This window comes from Tympanuchus pallidicinctus, unplaced genomic scaffold, assembly GCF_026119805.1.
Source record: "Tympanuchus pallidicinctus isolate F22 unplaced genomic scaffold, pur_lepc_1.0 scaffold17, whole genome shotgun sequence".
NCBI classification, from domain to species: Eukaryota; Metazoa; Chordata; class Aves; order Galliformes; family Phasianidae; genus Tympanuchus; species Tympanuchus pallidicinctus.
In genome coordinates, this window is record NW_026294690.1 from 10,634,806 (window position 1) to 10,654,564 (window position 19,759).

The 19,759-nt window shown below is 42.2% G+C and overlaps 1 protein-coding gene across 5 annotated transcripts in view; it reads left to right on the top strand.

Moving 5' to 3' along the window:
• Window positions 1-19,759, top strand: part of SLC6A6 (solute carrier family 6 member 6) — a 108,093-nt gene that overhangs the window by 2,617 nt on the left and 85,717 nt on the right. For 3 of the 5 annotated variants that reach the window (XM_052679184.1, XM_052679189.1, XM_052679192.1), the window contains exons 1-2: window positions 430-539; window positions 13,179-13,274. The gene's annotated coding sequence lies outside the window, so the exon portion shown is untranslated. Of the gene's footprint in view, window positions 1-429; window positions 540-13,178; window positions 13,275-19,236; window positions 19,363-19,759 lie in introns of those variants that run through there. The other 2 variants (XM_052679185.1, XM_052679195.1) reach the window with 2 other exon arrangements.

Sequence of the window (19,759 nt, forward strand, 5' to 3'; positions counted from 1 at the left end):
TATGAAATTTCATACCTTCGTGCCAGCACATCCCAGCTTTACAAAGGCAGGCTGTGGCTGAGTAGTGCAGTTTTTAATGTTTAGCATAGATTAGGAGGATCATTTGCATGAACATCAATTTCTGCAGCGCAAAAAGTTTACTGAGAAGCACCTCACTTTTGGTTTCCAGAAATCAGAAAGTGAAATTTGTACGTATGTTTACAAGAATTGGAAGCTGAACTTCAGGAAGTCACATGATTTCCAGTTACGCCCCATATACGGGCATTTAGATCATGAAAGCAATAAAAAAAACACTTGCTGTTACAAGTCTGAAGCTGACATGCATTATCTCTGTGTAGCCATGTTCCCAGGCGTATGGCATTAGGTTCTTCCCTCTTTGTTCCAAGAAATTATACCACTAGGTAGTTCAGAGAAGTCACAGTCCCAAACTGAATGTACAGTGGCTGATACAGGGAGGAGTTTTCTTTGGAAGCTCAGAAGGACAGTATCCAGTAGAAAGAAAAGCACAGCCCCTTGTATACTTGACTGTCAATAGCTGAGTAAGTAACTCCCAGGCAAATAACCATGTATGGGGGGAAAACCTTGAGGGACGTGACTTAGTGGGCATGGTGGTGATGAGTTGATGGTTGGACTATATGATCTTAGTGGTCTTTTCCAACCTTAATGATTTAACTTTATCTGAGTAAGAAAAGTAGAATACAAGAAAGGAAAAATCTACTATTAGCTAAACTCATAGATGTGCATTTTCTACCAACTTTTCCTAAATGACTACAAGCCCTGCTGCTTCCATCTCCTGTAGAGAATGGTATGGTTCAGAAGAGGTGTTGTGAGGTCAAGTGTTTATGACAGTGCCACTGGGTATATAATGCAAACATACATTTTTTGTTGTTGTTGTTAACTTTGCCTGCGTTGGTTGAGTTGCTCACCTCCAATAAAACAAGTTAACTCCCTAGATTTAGGGTACTCCTGTGCCTCATCTGACTCTTTCAAGGCGGCTCTGAGCCAGATCTTTCTTTCCCCACCTTATTCCTCAAATGCGTGTGCTCTCTTTCTGTAGACACTCATAAATGCAGCATGGGGAAAGTGTCTGTGTACCTGAGGGTAACTCAGCTGACTCCCTGGGCAATGGCAGTTAAAGGAGAATTCAGAAATTTGGAACAGAATCATTACTTCAGATATGTTCCAAAAGTGCTGTCTGTTTTCCCTCCAGAAAAGGAAACTGAGCTGAATTGCAATAGAAGCAACTGTGCGATTTTTGGAAGACAGTAGATGGAATAAGGATAAATCTATGTGTCGTGAGTGGGTAGATCCATCCTATGGGTACCAAATTCTTGCATTCTACACAGCAACCAGTCAGTTTCTTTAGCTAGAGGCTGCAAGCTTCATCCCAAACAGCAAGAAGTTCCTGCTATTGTAGAGCCCAAAAAGTATCCTTAGTAACGTAGAAACCCCTCTGTTGCTTTTCAGCATAAATATAATTAGGATGCCTTTACAGTAGAACATTTGCTAAGAGAACTGGAGTTCAGTGATGCCCATACTCTGTTTTTCTATAGACAGCTGCTCTGGTATATTTTTGCATGATGAATCTTAACCAAAATCCATATTCAAAGATTTCCTCCAGACAAACCTTGGGCTGATGACCTCCGAGGAGGAGGGAGCCTGATCTGTGTAGAAGCATCAGCATTGACTGCAGGATGCAAAGTAACATCTGAAATATAAGGAAGACCTTCTATAAATGTGTGATGAGGCCTTTCTGTTCCTATAATTAAAACATTTATGTGGTTGAGCTCCTCCTTTCAAAACACACCCCTGTGATGACTACCAAAACCACTCCTTCAGAGGTCTGCAGACAGTTACCCAGGCAATGAAGAAGGGCAGGGTGAAGGAGGAGGAAGATTAAGCACGGATAATAGAAAATATATGCCAGTGACCCTGTGACTATTCAGGGTGTTCATCTTTTATAATATGGGAAGTGTATTTCCTTAGAGCACCAGGAAAATGCTGGCAGGTGTGAGATAATCAAGCACTGGCCATGTTCTTTATGTTATTTTACTGTTTTCTTCATTAAAGCATCCATTTTCAACCAGCCATAATCAAAAGTGCTGCCACGTTGATATTCTTCCACATATATTCTAATTATTCACTGGATTTGGAGGTGCTCTTAACATAAGTTATGCTATATAATCTAACGTGTAGTATATATGTTTTTAATATATAATACAAGGGTAACACTGACCAGGAAGTGGAGATGCTACAAAACTCTTTGCAATGCATCAGAATGCAGCTCACAATCATTTTTGAAGATCACTACACTGACAGTGGAAAAGACTTATTTTCCTGTCAGTAGAGACACTCCTCTGCTGTGACCAAATCTCACATTTTATATTGGCTCCCTTATTCTTTCTAGAAAGGAAAATAAAATGTCCTTTAGTGATCAATACATCTTTAGTCTGTAATACTGAGTCTTTCCTGACGGTTTCAAATGCTGGAGGACTTTCATAGTTCTTATAACAACTGTGTGTCAGCTTTAGGATTTGAATCTACAGGCTGAAATCCCTTACCCCAAAGAAGAGACAAACCCTTCCAGAGGCACTCAGCAGTAGCCTTCCTGCCTGATTCAGCACTGTTGATGCCAGTGTAAGTTTTACTCAGGATTTCACAAGGCTCCTAATCAGGCCTGAGGACTGTGGTCCTTTCTTTGCTCCATCTCTTTGTGCAGTTAATGAGCTTACACTTACATAAGGTGTGTAAGAGGGGCTTCGTGCCATGCATGATGGGAGCTTTGCCCCAAAGCACTGACAGCGTGAGTTCAGATTTGGCACAAGGAGAGAAAGTTATAAACAAAATGTGTCATGGCAGTGAGATCAAGGGTTGCTCTGGTTTGGTAGGTGAATATCCTGATGGCCACGCTGATTAAATAGAGTGAGTCACAGCTGTAGGCTGGGAGGAAGAAGTGGGATGGCAGAAGGATGTGACTGAGCAGAGACCTGGTGAGCAGAGATTAGGAGGGCAGTTCGTGCCCAGAGAATAGCTTGTCTACTGGTGTCATTGTTTTAGGCATTTAAAACAGACTGGGTTGATCACTAACGAAGATGCCCAAGGGAACAATGTTGTACCGATTATCTTCCTACGAGTTTGGCTGTTTTGGTTCTCTTTATTCTATACAACAGAGCTTGTTTGTGATGTTTCATCTTTAGTTAGAATGTCTCTAATTTGGCCATCCATTTAATTTGGAAGGTTTCCACCAGACACCAATGAGACTGTCTGATTAAAGTCACGACTTACAACCAAACTCACTCCATGTTGTTGACCGCAGTTTGGTTATGAATTGTGAAAGAATGTTAAAATCCAGTGTATTTTTCTCTGTGTGTGCTCTGTTTATTTTTATTTTTAACATTTTGATTGGGCAATGAAAAATGTCAGTGATGCTAGTTGCATGTCTTTAGGTACAAATTTGCCTTTCAGCTATTGCATGGGAGTGATTATTTGCTTTTAGAGACTGACATCTGCGGATTTTTAGTTCATTCTTCTTAAGTCTCTGGAAAAAAATATGGCATTGCATAAAAGCCTGCAGTATGAAAGGTAAAAGCAGAGCCAATATGGGGACTACAAAATCTTTTCATGTCTATGACTTCCAGAGAGCAACAGCAACAATCTGAACAGAGGCTGAAAGCAGCAGCATTATTGCTTCTCTTTCTCCTGAATTCCTTTCATCAGCCTAGTGACTGCATGTGTCCTGATGACACATTTCTGGGTCACGTGTCCCCAAAAGATGGGCTATATGGAGACACACAGCATGGAAAGTATTCTCACCAGAGACTAGTTATGTTGACAGGTTCCTCGTGTGACGTACATTTCTATATTCCTCACATGGACTTTATTAATAGCACAAGGCTGAGACAGAGCCAGTTATTATTCTTTATGTAAATAAAACAACAGAAATAAATGCTCTCTTGTTCCTTATCGTATTAAACCTGCAAATAGCTTATTACCCTATAAGGCAGCTTAGGCTGGCATATGAGAGCACTGGAAAACACAGAGCAGGCGCCAAGATCTGCCCAGCCAAGCTGTGCAGGAGAGGAGTGAAGGCACAGTCCAGAGCTGGAGGAAGAATAGGAGGCTCGGGTCATTACTGTAAAAGCCACCCTCAAGCATATCCAAGCTGGATGCTTGTTTTGTTTTTTGGTCCAGTGGAAATACTGCAATGGAAGAGCTGGATAGTTTTCTTCCTTGACAACATCAGAGATGTTGCTGCTTTTCCCAGTCAGCTGGCTCCCATTCACTGGGACCTGGACTACCCACTCTGCAGGACAGTGCTCTGGTTAGGAGGTCAGAGACAGAACATTCTGTAAGTGTAAGCTGTTCTTATTCAGACACTTCTCAGGCTCATCGGTCACTTCCACTGAAGTAATAGTTTTTTCAGCTAGCAGTAGCAGCAAACTGTTGCCCTGGTGTATGAGTTAAATACATGGAGGTACAAAGCAGCGTTAGACGCTGTGAATCCTGTCCTTTCTGTTAGTGCTTTCTTCTGCCACCAATCTGGGTGGGAGGGACTTTTATTAGTTGTGAGTCTTCCATCCTGATCACAACCAGTTCCTTTTATCTTCATCACCATGGAGAAGTACAAAAGGCAGTTTGACAGAGGATGAAGCTATTGCTGACGTGATGAATATGAACTAAACCTGGAATTCCTAAACATGCAGGGCCTTCGGCCTTGCTCTGAGTTCATCACTGATAACTATTAAAAGGGGTTGCATTTTTACAGGTTCAGTCTAAGAAATAAATACTTTTCAGTTGTAACATTCAGAAAATTCCCCTGTGTTCTTAAGTTCAAATGATGGAAATAAATGATAGAAATGGTGTTTAAGTGCTAAGCAGGATGTGGCAATAGAGTTATTTCATTTACATCTGCACTGTGAGCAAGAAATTCATCATAAATGTACCAGGTCAATGTGGTTTTCCACCATGCTTATGAGGGTGATTTACCTCCTGTGTAATCAAAATAAAGACACATTAGTGGCTAGGAATATTTGCTAAGTCATCCAAGTTGACATGTTTTAGCTGTAGGGGAGAAATTGATTTTGAATTCTACTGATTTCCTTTCCTTTATGTCTCAGTTAAACACACCACAAAATGATTTCATGAAAATTTTCTGCCGCTGTTACTTGTACTGGCTCGGAAATATCAGGATATCCTCGAAGTGGAGCAGCCTTCTCCAAAGCATTTTGCATAGCTTAATTAGTGCAGATCTTTCTTTTCCTGTGCCTTCTCTGAGGGTTTTCTTCACGCCAGATGCTTCTAGGTATTGAGAATCAGAGCCAGAGGTCAACCGATGAGCTGCTGATGGCTAGGTCTGAATGTGATGTAATGCAACAGCTCACAAGAGCCCCCTTTCAAAGAAACTTCATCCTTCATATAATTGGTGCTGCAGACAATCCCTTTTACCAACTGAAACCTGATAGCCATGTGTGTTGATTCAGATTCAGGACTCCACAAAGCCTCTATGTCTGTTCGCACTGTCTGTTCGCAGCAGCTTTCCCTTTATCAGATCCCATGTATACATGCTGTAAGACTGTCCTGGTTTTATCAGTATTCCATATAATGACATCATGCAACAGGATGTTGAGTGCAGAGGCACAAATAGTTGTGGAGGGGCAACCAATGAGGCAGGGATGTACTACAGTATGTCAGGTAGGAGAACAGCCAGCTCTGGGATGCTGCTTAGTGCAATCTCTGTTCCTATAACACTTCTGGAGATTTCAGAGGATTGTGAAATATGAAGGTATTCCTAGTCCTAAACTGGCAAGCTGATAAAAAACAACCAACCAACCAAAATACCCAGCCAATAGCAGATAGTGCATCTTTTTGCTATTAAGGGCAGACAACCCCAACACCCAACCCTCAGCACATCCTTTTTTTAATCTAGTCTGGTTCCTGTCCACGTTTCACACGTGCTCCTGTTGAACTTCCTATAACAGCATGAGGTACTTCTCAGATGCTGTGCATTTGGGGGTTGCAAAATCCTTCCTGGCTGTAAAGGGGAGAGGTGTTGTGTGGATTCTTGATCAAGTCAAAGCAGGGAAGAAATTGACCCGTTGCATTCCTTTTAAATATACATGGGCAAATTGAGGTTTAGGCAAGGCCATGTTTTGACCTAGCAACAAGGAAGTCACCTAGAAAACACTTAGGAAATAACCCAAGAAATTCCCCAAGTGCAGTAACATAATAAAGTTCATGTCTGAGCCTTCATCCTGCGAGTTGTCTGCAGGACCCCCACTCGTATGGCCCACGCACTGCTGGATTGGCCACCGAGCGCTTTTTGGAATGAGTGATTTTAGAAATAGCCCTCTTGGTGAGTTCAGGCAGAGGAAAGGCAATCGCTCCCTGCTCCACGTTCTGCCTTGGCCGGGCTCTGCGTTGCTGTTTCGTGCGGTGCGTGATGTTACATGCAGAGGGATGAAGGCTGGGCGCGGTGCTGCCAGCAGTGCCGGGGCTGTGCTGCAGCTTGTTGGAGGATTGTTGCCATTCCTACCACTTCTCTCTCTGTGGTCTTTCTGATACAACACAAACATAATGGTTGTGTTATGTAATTTATTTAAGAGGGAAAACTTGCTCATAAAATTTATGGTCCCATTCTCTGTGAGACAACCCAAGAGATGAGACCAGACAATGAAGACAAAAGCAAACGAGTTGAGAATTCACTGGGATGCCATCACCCATCCTATGGTCATGGCACGATGTTTCAGCCTAATCTCTGAGCTCTGCAGACTGGCTCAGAGTTGTGCAAAAGCACGGCCCCATGGCTGGGTGTGCCCAGGCTGCATGTGGGTGGTGTGACTGCAGCAGGTGTGGAAGCATCCCTGGATCATGGCTCTACCTGCACTCCCAGGTGCTGCAGGGTACTGTCTTGAGAGGCAATGAAAGGCCTTCCCCCAGAAAATAAATACCAGGCAAAGTGAATACTTATCTGTTGGGGCCTGCTATTGAAAAACGGATCTCTGTTCACATAAGCAGGAAAAAGACACGGAGACTTATTTGTATTTCTGCCCCTGAGCACAAAGGGGCTAGAAAGCAGGCGGCTCCCACCGATTGTGTGCTCCTCCTGTTTGGAGATGTAATCGGAGTCCACATACTGTGCCATGGCCTTTCCTCATCGCCAGAGGTTGGGGCTGGGAAGGGTGCATGCAAGGGTAGAGGACTTTGGCATCAGGGCAGGGAAGGACCCCAGGGCAGCATCCGTCCCCCATCTCCTGATGTGCAGCTTGGTGCTAAGAGGAGTGCTGATGAGGACAGGTGGAAAACAGACTCAGTGTGTTCACTCAATCCCAACTCACCAACTAGAGAAATATGTTGTATGTAAACAGTGCAAATGAAACGGATGTTTCATTCTGCTGCTGATAAGTTTATCAGCACAGGCAATGTGTGCTCCAAACCCCTAGGAAAATACACAGAAAATGTGTAAAGAAAGAGAAGCTGAGGGTCTTCAGCTAACCCCCAGCTTTACCACACCCCAGCTATCATCAGTGTTTGTGCTTTAGGGCATCGCTCCAGTCCACGTGACTGCAAGGTTGGGACTTTGTGAGTGTAACCACGAGGCCCAATCTTACCTGGATTCTATGTGTCCTAAGTGCTATCAGGATGGACTCTGTAAAGGCAAACACATAGCAGAAGGAGACCATGAGAGCACTTGCTGTCATGTGGAGCACCATAGTAAGGCTATGCTGGATGTTGGGTAGGATGTGAAGCAGGGGCCTCTCCAGCTGGTATTGTCCCTGAATAGGCCATTGTCCTTTGCAAGGAGCAAATAGAAAACTGCCTCTTCTGCAGTGGCACTGAGCCAGCACTGCCTCACACAGGGCTCCGTCTCCAGCCTGGAGGTCTCATGGCTTCAAAGTGCCTCACCCGCATTGCCTCAAGCTCCTGCTCTGGAGCTCCTGCTCTGGCGTCCTGTTACACACAGGGCATTCTGACCGGCTGGATTTTGTTCCCTGCAAGTGAGTGGCTGGGAAGTAGGTGTGTACCAAAGAGCCTATAATAGAAAGCTTGCTTTGACCTCCACAATAGAGATTAGCACCATTCCAGAATGATATAGTACGTGAGGTTTTTTAAGGGTCCAAAGGTAATTCCTGTTTACAGAACTACTATCTGCAGAACTGAAAGAGCTTCACAGCATTCAAGCGAGGGCAGCGGCTGTCAGGCCATGGAGATCCCTTCCCTAATGCTGCCTTTTTGCCCTGCTGAGGGAGAACTTGAAATGCCCTATGGATGGCTGAGCTTCCTTTCGTTATTCAGCTCTGCAAATGCAGTCTTAAACGCTTTGATCCATTTGCTAATCCTGGTTAGGATTCCCATGTTCATTGCCATGTGGGCCCCGAGAACTGGACTTGTGGTTCTGCATCCCCCAAGCTTGCTTTGTCAAGAAGCATAAGGTCTCTTCTTATGTTTATGACGAATTTGATGTAAACCAGTCAGCTGAACTTGGTGAGCCAGTGGAAAATCAAAAGTAGCATTGCCCTGGCATATTTACATGTGCAGTCTTAGAGAAAAAACACAACAATATCATAAAGCCAATGGGGTAAATTCATCATTTCATTGATAGCTGGATTGACCTGATTCTGCTGTGTTGTGACTTGCCTTCTAGCTTGCAGCGTATTCCTCTGAATTTTATTTGCCCCTTCTTGACTGATACCCTATTTGAAATGTTGGTGTTTCTCCAAACTGCAGCACCTGATCTGAGCTGCATGCCTGAGTTATGCACTGACCCATTTCAAGGGCCAAAAGTGTAAGGCGATTTTTAGAAAATTGGCCTTTTCTAAAAGAAAAGTGAGTTTTTCTTATATAATTGTAGTCTGACGCTCAGTGGCCCATGGATGCCCCTCTTTGTGAGATGTATTTAGCTCACTATTAGCTATTGCCTTACAAAAAGATAGTCCAATTCATGCACGTCAGGGTATGTGAACATGGAAATCAAGCACCTGGGATCTTAACAGCATTGGGCTCTCTCTAAAAGGAAAGTGAGGGACACGCTTGGCGCACACAAAGCTGTTTTATTTACTCCAAGAAGATCATGCTGCCGGTTGATGACACACCTTCCTTCCCCCCTCTACTTCTCATTTTCTGTACATCGAGGCCCTCCAATCCCGGAAACTATTTACATCTCCCTTGCAAACCACGACTGTCCTTTTCTCTCATTCTCTTTTTTGCACAATCCCTTTTGTGTGTCTTGTCCTGTTGACCTCGACCCTCTCCCACCAAAGCACAGAAATGGTGATGGTGCGAATCACCACTGCCTTTCTTGGTACCTAGGCTAACACCATCCAGCTGCTGCCTGGGATTTTCCAAGGGATCGTGCAGGTTTCAGGCTGATTGAGACATGTTTGGTGGTTCAGCAGAGTTTGCCACAAGGGGGGGTGAAGAACAGAACCCAGCTGTGGAAATTTACTGACTCCCTGCAGATCTCATGACTTCTTGCTAAATCTGAAAATTCCCTGAATAAGAACAATTCTGTTCCTTAACCGCCTGTGCGGCCTTTCATCTTTCTGTGATTACCTGAATGTCGCATGGTCACTGGCCTTTTTCCTATAGGCTACAGACAGCAGTTCATCATTCACTGAAAGGACAGAAGATAAGGAAACCACTAGTTTCTGGTACAAAGAACTTTCCACACAGATGGTGAATTAAAACTTCTATATATTCAACAAATTAGCAAACGGTGTGCCAACATTTGTGAAATCTATGCACATTAAGAGTATGAGTGGGAGCAAATAAGGTTGGGAAGAATCTTTCTCAGCTTCTGTTTTCAAACAGCAACTTGCAAAGAAGCCTATTTCCCTTGACTGCTTTTTAAAGGTAAATATGTGCAAATTTCTTTAAATCATCTGAAGTGGATGATGGTTATGACTGAAAGATAAGGAGGGATTTGTCTGTCTGACAAACTTCCCCTCTGTTTTCGTAGGGTTGGTATTTTGAGAAGTGGTGAAACACTGCTCAGTGCAAAACATGGGGCACATTGTGAACTGGAGATGTGCCAGCTGATGGGCTGAGCAGAAACTGTTGAAATGCAATGTGCTTCAGGGCTCAGCTCTGTTTCCTGCACTAGAAATCCTTTCCAGTGATGACTCTATGTAAAGATCTCCGTCTCCAGCCCACAGGAGATCAGTGTAATGCTTACTACAAAGTCAATAGGAATTTTCCATTAGTACAATCAATTGTTTTTAGTCATCTTTACACTGGACCATATCATCTGCCCATCAGAATTAATATTATTTATTGAAAATGCTGAGGAGGAAGAGTGGAAGAAACCAGAGAAAAATATCCTGAGTTTGTGCCGAATGGGACACAGAGTAAATCTGAAATAATGTAATTTCTGGACAAGCCATGGTTAGACATAGAAACAGCAACAGTGATAAGAGATGGCCAACGCAATCAGCTCAAGCACCACTGGAGGTAGCAGCCCAGTGCATGGTGCAAGGCCCTGAGACTGCCAGTAACGCCATGCAGTCTGGTTTTGCTTTAGTGTTATCAATAAGGCTTTGTACAGACAAACAACTCACTCACACATAACTGTACTGCAAGAGTCCAGGCAGCTTCCATGCAAACCAGGAGATCTGCCTATTTGGAGCTGCTTTTAGGCTAGGGACAAAGCAATGCAGTAAGAAACTGTGGCACCCATTTTCACAGACCATAGAATCATTTGAGTTGGAAGGGACCCTTAATGGCCATTTGGGCCAACCCAATGAACAGGGAGGGACCATACAGCTCCATCAGGTGCTCAGAGCCCATCCAGCCTGACCTGGGTGTCTCCAGGGATGGGACACCCAGCACCTCTCTGGGCAAAGATGTATTGAAATAGTAATTCAAATAGTAACAAAACCATAGCAGTTTTGGGTGGCAGCAGGACATTTGCAGGTGGATAATTAGCTAACTCAATAACGATAATCCCTGTTATGCACAGCTAAAATCTCTGTACAATACAGCATTCCAACATACTGAAAATTGACATAAATGAAAATTGTCTGTGCGGGAAAGGATAAAGAAGGTGATCCCAAAAACCCCAGGAAAATTTAAAAGAAACACAAGATCAGAAAGCAAAACCTGCAGAGAAAAGCAAACGCATTAAAGGCAGCAAGACTGCAGTGCTGCAAGTCGTACAAAATGAATGCAGTTCATCCTGCTGAACTGTTCATGCTCAGACCATATATGTTCAGTTCTTGACAAAGTAATCTCTTTGCAAAGCTACATAATGCAGCAGAGTCAGCGAGGAACGAGTTATAAACAAAGAACCTATTCAGCTGTCAAAGTAATTTTCAGCTATATTAAAACAGAATAAGATGGGACAGATTCTGCAAAGCCTTCTGCTGCCCCGTGAAGCCGGTGGTGCTGCATGTGTGTAGATGGTGCAGAACAAGGCATGCGTGCGTGCACAGGCAGGCGCCCACGCGAACACATGTACACACACGTGCACAGGATAATCACCCACTGCCTTTCTGAGCTCATGCTGTAAATTGCAGAACAGTTATTCAGATTGCATTTTCGCTCTGCACTTAGGGATGTCACCAAGTTCTGGCCACTCCGATGACGTGTTTTTGTTTCCATAGAAACCCATGTACTTTGGAGTGGGAAAAGCAGAAGGAGACTGAGAAAAGCAGAAAAATAATGCAAAATAAGGGATGTGTGTGGTATGAATAGATCGTTTGGGTTGCAGGGCTTGTAACAAAAAGACTTGCCTCTTCAGCAGGGAAATGCCTTATTTATTTGTCACTCCAGAACATTCACAGACGTTCAGATCTGTGCCAATTAAAAGAATGCACCATCCTATTTTTTCCATATATGCTAACCACCATTAGATGAACTCAATCTGTATTAGAGAAACCAGGCTTTCAACGTGCTTTCTGCTGACGCATGGCTTTTGCTGTTTGTTATGTTTCTGGTGTCATTAGCAGGTGTTTCCTATCTTCATCCCCAAACTGGGGAGGGAGGCGGGGCCTGGGAAACTGCAGATTTCAACTAAGGTTCAATGAAATACCTGTCAAGTCTCCTATAAATAAAAACCTGATCTGTACTTCCCAAGGGGTGGGTAGGGAGAGGCATGCTGGAGCTATTCTATGATTCTTTCCTTCTTAAAACAGCCAACTTGCCATTGAATCATTTAATCGCTAATTAAAAATCCTGGATAAAACAAGCTGTCTACAGCTTTCTGGCAAACATCCTGCTGACTTTGATAGGGCCAAGATTTTACCCTTTCCTTGACTGCAAAGCTTGTTTGTTGTTACTTCTTTTCCTTAGAGCTGTTCTGTGTCTTATACCAGATGTTTTTTTCCTCTTAATTATTCAGTTTCTTTCCCTTTTAATCATAGAATTGCTCAGGTTGGAAAAGACCTCAAAGATCATTGAGTCCAACCATGACCTAACCATACTACCCTAACTAACAACCCTCCGCTAAGTCATGTCCCTGAGCACCACATCTAAATGGTTTTTAAACGCATCCAGGGATGGTGACTCAACAGCCTCCCTGGGGAGCCTATTCCAGTGCTTAACAACCCTTTCTGTAAAGAAGCGTTTCCTGATATCCAACCTAAACTTACCCTGGCACAACTTGAAGCCATTTCCCCTCGTCCTGTCACCAGTGAGAAGAGACCAACCCCCCTCTCATTGCACCTTTCAGATATTGGAAAAGAGCAATAAGGTCTCCCCTCAGCCTCCTTTTCCCCAGACTGAACATGCCTCAAAATTTTCTCAAACGTTATCTAACTTCAGCTCCAAAATACTTAACATGATGGACCACAACAAGCAGTCTGTGACTAGGCTAGTTTTGTTTTACCCACATCCTTTTCTGCTGTGGTCTTGAAGAGGACAGGGAGTAGGTATGAGGGTAGTGTTTCAGCAGCTAAAGACTTCCTCTGGCTGCTCTGCATGGTCAGACACCTAGACCTGCAGGTTCCCCATTACCAGAGCTATGTGTTGCTTCTGGTGTCTGACCAGCTGGAAAAGGGTTGGACCTGGAGCATCCAGCCATGTGTCCCAGGACTGAATGCTGGGAGAAGCAGTCTTATATATTAGAATGCTGTCAGTAATGTAATGAAATTACTGTTCTGTTTCTGAATATTCCTCAAATGTGTGTTTGTCATGTCTAACCATTTGGTATTTACTAGTCATATCTTCTGCAATTTTGCATCCAGAGTCTACGTTAGGAGAGACCTATTCTGATTTTGCCTGGAGCTGAATAACTCTTCAATGCACCTCCACTGTCACCCCTGATGGCTCCCTGCTTTAAGGTAGGAATGTACCAAGAAACCATGGCTTCCAGCAGGCTTTTGGGCAGAGTGCACTTGAATTACTGTGTCCTTCATGAGAAGCTGCTGTGGGTCACACCGAGCCTTAAGTTTACTGAAATTGCGTGGACCTGCTGCATTCTTAGGGAACAGAGTACAAAAATATGGCTAGTACCCAAATCCCTTACCAACACGTGTTGCCTGTAACGTTGACGTGATTCAAGCCCATACTCATCAATTGATCTTTGCTGAACCAAATCCATATCTAACACCCAGTACTGACTTGTAAGAGTCTTGTTTGCTAAGTAAAGAAACATTTGACTTGGCTGATCAGCTCTTACTTTGGTTGTTTTCCTTGGCTTTAAACTTTGAATTTTACAAGTTCTACAAGATGAATGCTCTGTTTCACTTCTTTGTGTACAGATAGAAAGAAGCAGTTTGTAAACTGTGTGCTTTGTAGGTAATACAATATTTTTCTCCTCTGGAGTCCATCAGTGTTGATGCTTACCATAAATGTATGAGACCTCATGCAGATCTTTAGCTAGAATCTCAGAGGTTCATTCCCTTGCACATCTTATCGTTAACATTTATTATTCTTTCTCGGAACAAAGAAGAGGGCTTACCTTGAACTTCAGGCAAATCTCACATCACTGTATTTGCAAATGGGTTGCATGTAGGACTCAGCAAGATTTCATTTAACCTTTTCTATAGTGTTGGTTGCAATTCTCTGGATGTGGGATGAACAGGGAAAATTCTATTTGGCTTTAACGTTCTGTATTAGTTGGTGTTTTGTTTTCCTTGTTCCAGAAGCTGGATGTTATCTTTGATAGCATGCCACTGAGTATAGCGATCCTGAATGACAGAGCATCTCTTGCATGTGCTACTGCTGATTCATTTTGTGTGCTTCCTGTGAGGTAATGAAATACCTCAATCACATCAAAACTGCTGATTTTTAGATAGTAGCTATTATGCAAACATTATACATAATGTGACAAGCTTGAAGGCCAGATCTAGATGGTAATGTTCAAGGGTGATGTTGGTGTGCAGAAAAATAATCTTCTACAGTGGAAGCCACTGTAATTTCTTGCAGGAGTAAGGAGGATTTGCGTGACTGTAAGCTCAACATTGAGCTCTCAGTGTTATTCAGGTTCAAAAATTAATAAGGTAGGAAAAAAAAAAAAAACAACAACCAAAACCCTACTAATAATAAATCTGTGCAATCTTAGTGTACTATTTATCATCTTCTTGTACCAAAACAAAGTTGGTGATGTACTTTGCCTTGAGCAAACATGCGTACTTTCCAGACTCAGCAATGTGGTACTGGTTTTCAACCTCTCTGGTCTTGCTGTTTCCTGTTTTCCTTTCCCAGACTTTGGAGTTTTTCACCTAAATTTTCCTCTTTTGCTTTTAATGGAAAAGCAAAATAAAGTTTGTGATCAGAGCCTTCTCCCACACTAGAGGATTTTAAATTCCTAGATGAGACTCAGCAGGAAAAGATGATAGTGTAATTTCCTTAGAAATTTTATAGTTGAAGCATTTATAGTAATAAACCTTTGAGCACTGAGACTCTGAAAGAGGTACCTGAACCAGCACGTTTTGAAAAGTGTTTCCTAGATAGAAACCCAGGAGGAGGAAGAGGAGCAGGGAGCACAAGCAATGCAATCATATAACTTGGACGTGTAATTTTCAGCAAAAGAGTTTCCTTGTCACATGTAGTGTTTTTGTTCCTTATGACAAATTGTTTGTGTAGAAAGTAAAGTTGTTCAGTCTCGGTACTGTTCCAAATTTTAAGCTTTTGGTTTTCTTCATGTGTTTGGTTTTTTTTTTACATCACTTAGTGGTGATGGGTTCACTTGGCATGATTGGTTAGCTCAGCCACGCTTAATGACTTTGACCTTATAAACTATATTTGACTCAGAAAGGTCTCATCCTGTTGGAAGGAGAGTCTGCCTCATTACTCAGTTGGTGAAATTTACTTCTAATGAAAAAGGTTTTGTCATGGTAGGATTCAGCAAGACTCAAGTGGTGCATGTTACTTATGCTTTTCTGTTTTACTGGGCTGAATCCTGCTCTTAGTGTGTCTTTTGAGTATGACAGCCATGAGTTTTTGCTTTTTTACAGGGACTGTTTTCTCTTTCTAAGTAAGAAAGCAGGCCTGAATGTGTCGGTCAGAAGCATTCTTTGGAGCAGTCAGTTGGTATAGTTGGTGCAAGCTACCCTGTAGTGTAATTCATGCTGTTAGTGCCACTCAAGACTTAGCTTGAATTCTTACTGCATGATAGTTTCCTTGACACAATGGTGGCGAGATGCTTCCCTACTCCTAAGAGAACCTGGGGTACATTCAGTGATTGCTTGTTTTGCTGAAAAGTTACAATTCTCATAAAATCTTTATCAACAGGTAGCTCCTTCTTCAAAAACCTGGTGCTGTTTCCCAGGGTGGAGATACCCTCTAGTATCTAGCAGATTAAAAGCAGCTGTGGTACCATTTGTTTTGTGTGAACACTGGTGGGTCGGCTGTTTGCAGGAGCTTCCCAGTGCAAACAAATTTTGTGAGCTACATTTTGCTTTTTAAATAAGTAATTTTTGTTGTTAAAGAATTGCTGGAGACAGCCCTGTTCTCTTTCAGTAATAACTATAATTAATCTTGGTTATAATGTAATCCTGATACAAAATGCATCATTGCACGTTGACAAATGAAATATTTGGCACCAGTGGTGTTTACACTTGCATTGTTGCTGTACTCCTGTGTGTGCAGGAAGGTAAGGTGAAGTATTTCCTAGATTTCCAGATTATTCCTAAGGTTCATCATGGAGCAGAAATTCAGAAACATTCTGTTTCAAAGAAGGCTCCATGACCAACACAATTACACCAGGGTTTTACTGGATGTCAGTGGTGTTCTTTCCTTATCTTCACATAGGTTATACCTTGATTTCATTTTATTACAGGGTTTTCCAAATTTCTGCAGTCTGAGCACTTCACGAGCCTCTTTGTGCTCCTGCTTTGTGTGAACATCCATCCACCTTAAGAAATTTCTCTGTCCAAATGGAGTAGTGACAGAAGCCACAGCTGGTTAATTCACCCCACTCTGATGCTCATTGTCTTAGCTCGAGTCACTAAATGATACACAAATATTATTTTAGTACACCTCATGGCTGTATATATTGCTTCCACTCTTCCTATGTTCCTGGTTCTTGAGCAAGAAGAAACCAGAAAATGGTGAATTTTAGGATGTGTTGAGAAACTTGCATGGGCCTTGCTTCCAGGAAGAACGTAATTATGTGCTGATAAATGGCAACTTATCTAAAAAATACTGAAGAAAGTATTTCTTAAATAAGAGCACTTCTCTGGAACTGAGCACTCGGTAGCTGGCAGTTGGGCTTTTTTTTTTGTTTGCTTATTTGTTTTAGTATTTCAGCACCCTGCTGACAGTGTTGTGAAACCCTTGCTGGGTGTTTGCCAATTAACTGAATAAACTTTTACTTGCTTGATGATTTTATAACTCCTCTGTATGAAATAAGTTTGTCATTTGTTTGACTTCTCTCCTGCATTTTGTGTAAAAATGCTACCTAATCTCACAAAGAAAGACCTTGAGACTTAAATTCTTGCAGAGTTATCAAATACAGCAATCAGAGTCTGAGCACTTAACAGAGCAGTCATAATATTTTTTGTGATATTTTTAGTATTATTAAAGATAATTACTGTTGTATTATTAAATACATCAAGCTCTCTTATATTCTGTAATGTAATTTTCCACTTCACTTCCCCTATTTTTACATGTATTAATACATCTTCCAGTTAAGGTCTTTTTTCATTGCTCATTGTGTGTCACACTTCAGAAAACAACTATGATTTTGCAAATTGGAGTCCCATAAACTGTTCCTCTTTCCAATGACCACTCAGCTCATAGAAGCCGATGGGTAGGTGAAGGTCAGAAGTATGACAGGGTCACCAAAGACACCAAACTAATGAGCAGGGATTTTTTTCATTACCAAAGGATTGAATAGGAACAAAGAAAATCTCCCACAAACTGTGGACATTTCCACTCTGTGATTGTTGGTGTTCTGTTAGATATTTTCAGGCGTTCAGGTAATAGATACAAAATGGGATGTATGAGATAAGGTATAGAAATGATATCTGGAGGCTGCCTTAGCTGTGAGAGAATGGAAGAATTCTTATTCAGTACAGATGAAATAAATTTCTATCCACAGGGCATAGGCATTGAGAGGAAAATAACTTATTTGAAACCAAGGGCTATAACAGCCTAATTTTGTTCTCTAGACCCAGGTAAATTTCATCCTAACACAATAAATAAATACATAATATAAAGTACAGTGCTATTTCCCGATTCATGATCTTGTTAGACTCCAAATAAACATATATCATGCTGGAATTGCAATAACACAGGCTTAGTACATAGATGGGGAATTGCATCCACCTACTGAACATGAGGAAGGCATACCAAAAGCAAATCATTTAGAGGAGAATGGAATTCTCCTTTAGACTCAGTGATGTTTCTGTTGTGTTTTCCCCTGGAAGATGGTCCTTCTCATGTGCAAGTATTTTTAGATATTTTATTTCTTAAGCAAAAAAAAAAAAAGAAAAACAAATTTCAGATATTTTGCTATACGTTATTGTTATTCTATAAGTTTAAAAGCTACTTCAACAATATAACTTGATTGGATTGGATTGGATAGGGATTTAGAATTGGCAATATTACTCACAGAGTTCTTAATCCAAGGATGGAAGTTGGGTGAGAAAGCATCAATAAGCAATTTATGGAAAACAATGGCACAAATCAGCAAGCCACGCTACAGCAGTCCTAGCACACCCTTTGCAGGACTTGTGTGGAAGGGATTTAGCAGATGAGCTTGGGTGGCTGAACAAGGTGGAAGGTTTGGGCCCCATAGAAAGGCCAAATCTGTGAAACTGCTTCTCACCCAGCCTTAAATCTCATTTAAGACCTTGGAATATATTCAGGGATATTATGCTGAAAGAGTGATTTTTCACACATCTACAAAAATATCACACTATCAGCTGTGTTGAGTTACAGTAGGGCTCAAATGTTGCAAGTTGAGGAGGAAGGTGAGAAATAAATGGCCAGTGCCTCTTTAAGAATCCACAAGAGCAAAGCAATAAAAACGAAATACAATAACTCAGATAATAAAAACATTATCTTACAGATTTCATACAAACTTTGCCTTAGGGAGGCCACCTGGTTTGTGTTTTACTGATACAGCTGTTCAGACTTTTTTTCCTTTTGCTACATGAAAAATAGAGGAATTTGAACAGCTGTCTGGGTTAATTTTTTTAATGCCTTCAGTAAGTAAAAATAAAGGCAAGTGACATGAATAAGTGATGTGAAATTGCTTCTAAAGATGCTTTAAAAGCTTTCCAGACTAATTCCTGGACCTCATGAAGTGCAGTGAATGAAGTTGTGTGCTCAGTAAGAGGGTGAGCAGGGTGGATGCTGCTGGTCAGTTTCTCCTCTCTCCATGCAGATGAGAGTTGCTTAAATTGGGGCTAACTGGCAAACTCATTTATACTGGAATTTGCCCAAGGTAACCCCATTGGCTTCACTGAAATTGCTTAGAATTTCCATAACTGAAATTAAAATCACTCAACAAACCCAAGCAACAAACCGAGCCAACTAATTTTGCTGAATACCATCCATAATTTGTTCTGTTGCTTTCCAGGGATGTACTCCTTGTTGTGAAGGGAGAAAGTGAACAGAAGAGGTCAGGATGTCTGAGCAGACATCGTTTCTCAGAGAGGAAGGTTATTTTTGCTCTTTTCCAAATTGCAGTGCTTTGGTGGGAGGGAAAAACAGCTGCCCTGCTGACGAATGGCATCCCAGCAGGCTGAAGTCTGGTCCAGTTTGACCAGGTGATGGAGTGAAGCAACTGGGAACCGCTTTGCTTTTTGTTGCCCAGTGTTTCACACACCTCTAGCAGCAAACCCTCTCTGTTGCCAAGACAACCCCGAAGAAATCCGAAATCCAGAACAATACCCTGTGCACGAGACGCCTCGTATTCGTTAGTGCATGCATTCATTTTGAATGTCGAGAGGAACACTGCCCTCCAGATCAAGCCAGGTAAGTCCAGGTGAAGGTGTAGGTGACGTCTGTAAGGTGATAATGGCTTGCATTTATAGATTCTTTTGTCCTAATGGCTGCCAAAGCTCCAGGGCTGGCACTGAGAGCCTGCTCAGTGTGATTCCTGCACTGCAGCACTGCCTGAAGCTTACTAGGATGCTTCCTGGGGCTGTCCCAGAAATACTCCAGGGCAGGAGTGCTGACTGCTCTCCCCAGCCCCTGCTGCATGTGAGGGTGTTGCAGTGAGCACCAAGCTGTCATGATGTGATTTTGCAGTGGTTTCTAAAGATTTCTCTGACAGATGAATGCAAGTTAGTGCAGCCATGAAGGTCTTTTCACTTAATAATTGGGTCTGGACAGAGCTGTGCTTGGCCTCTAGGTCAAAGGAAATGTGTGT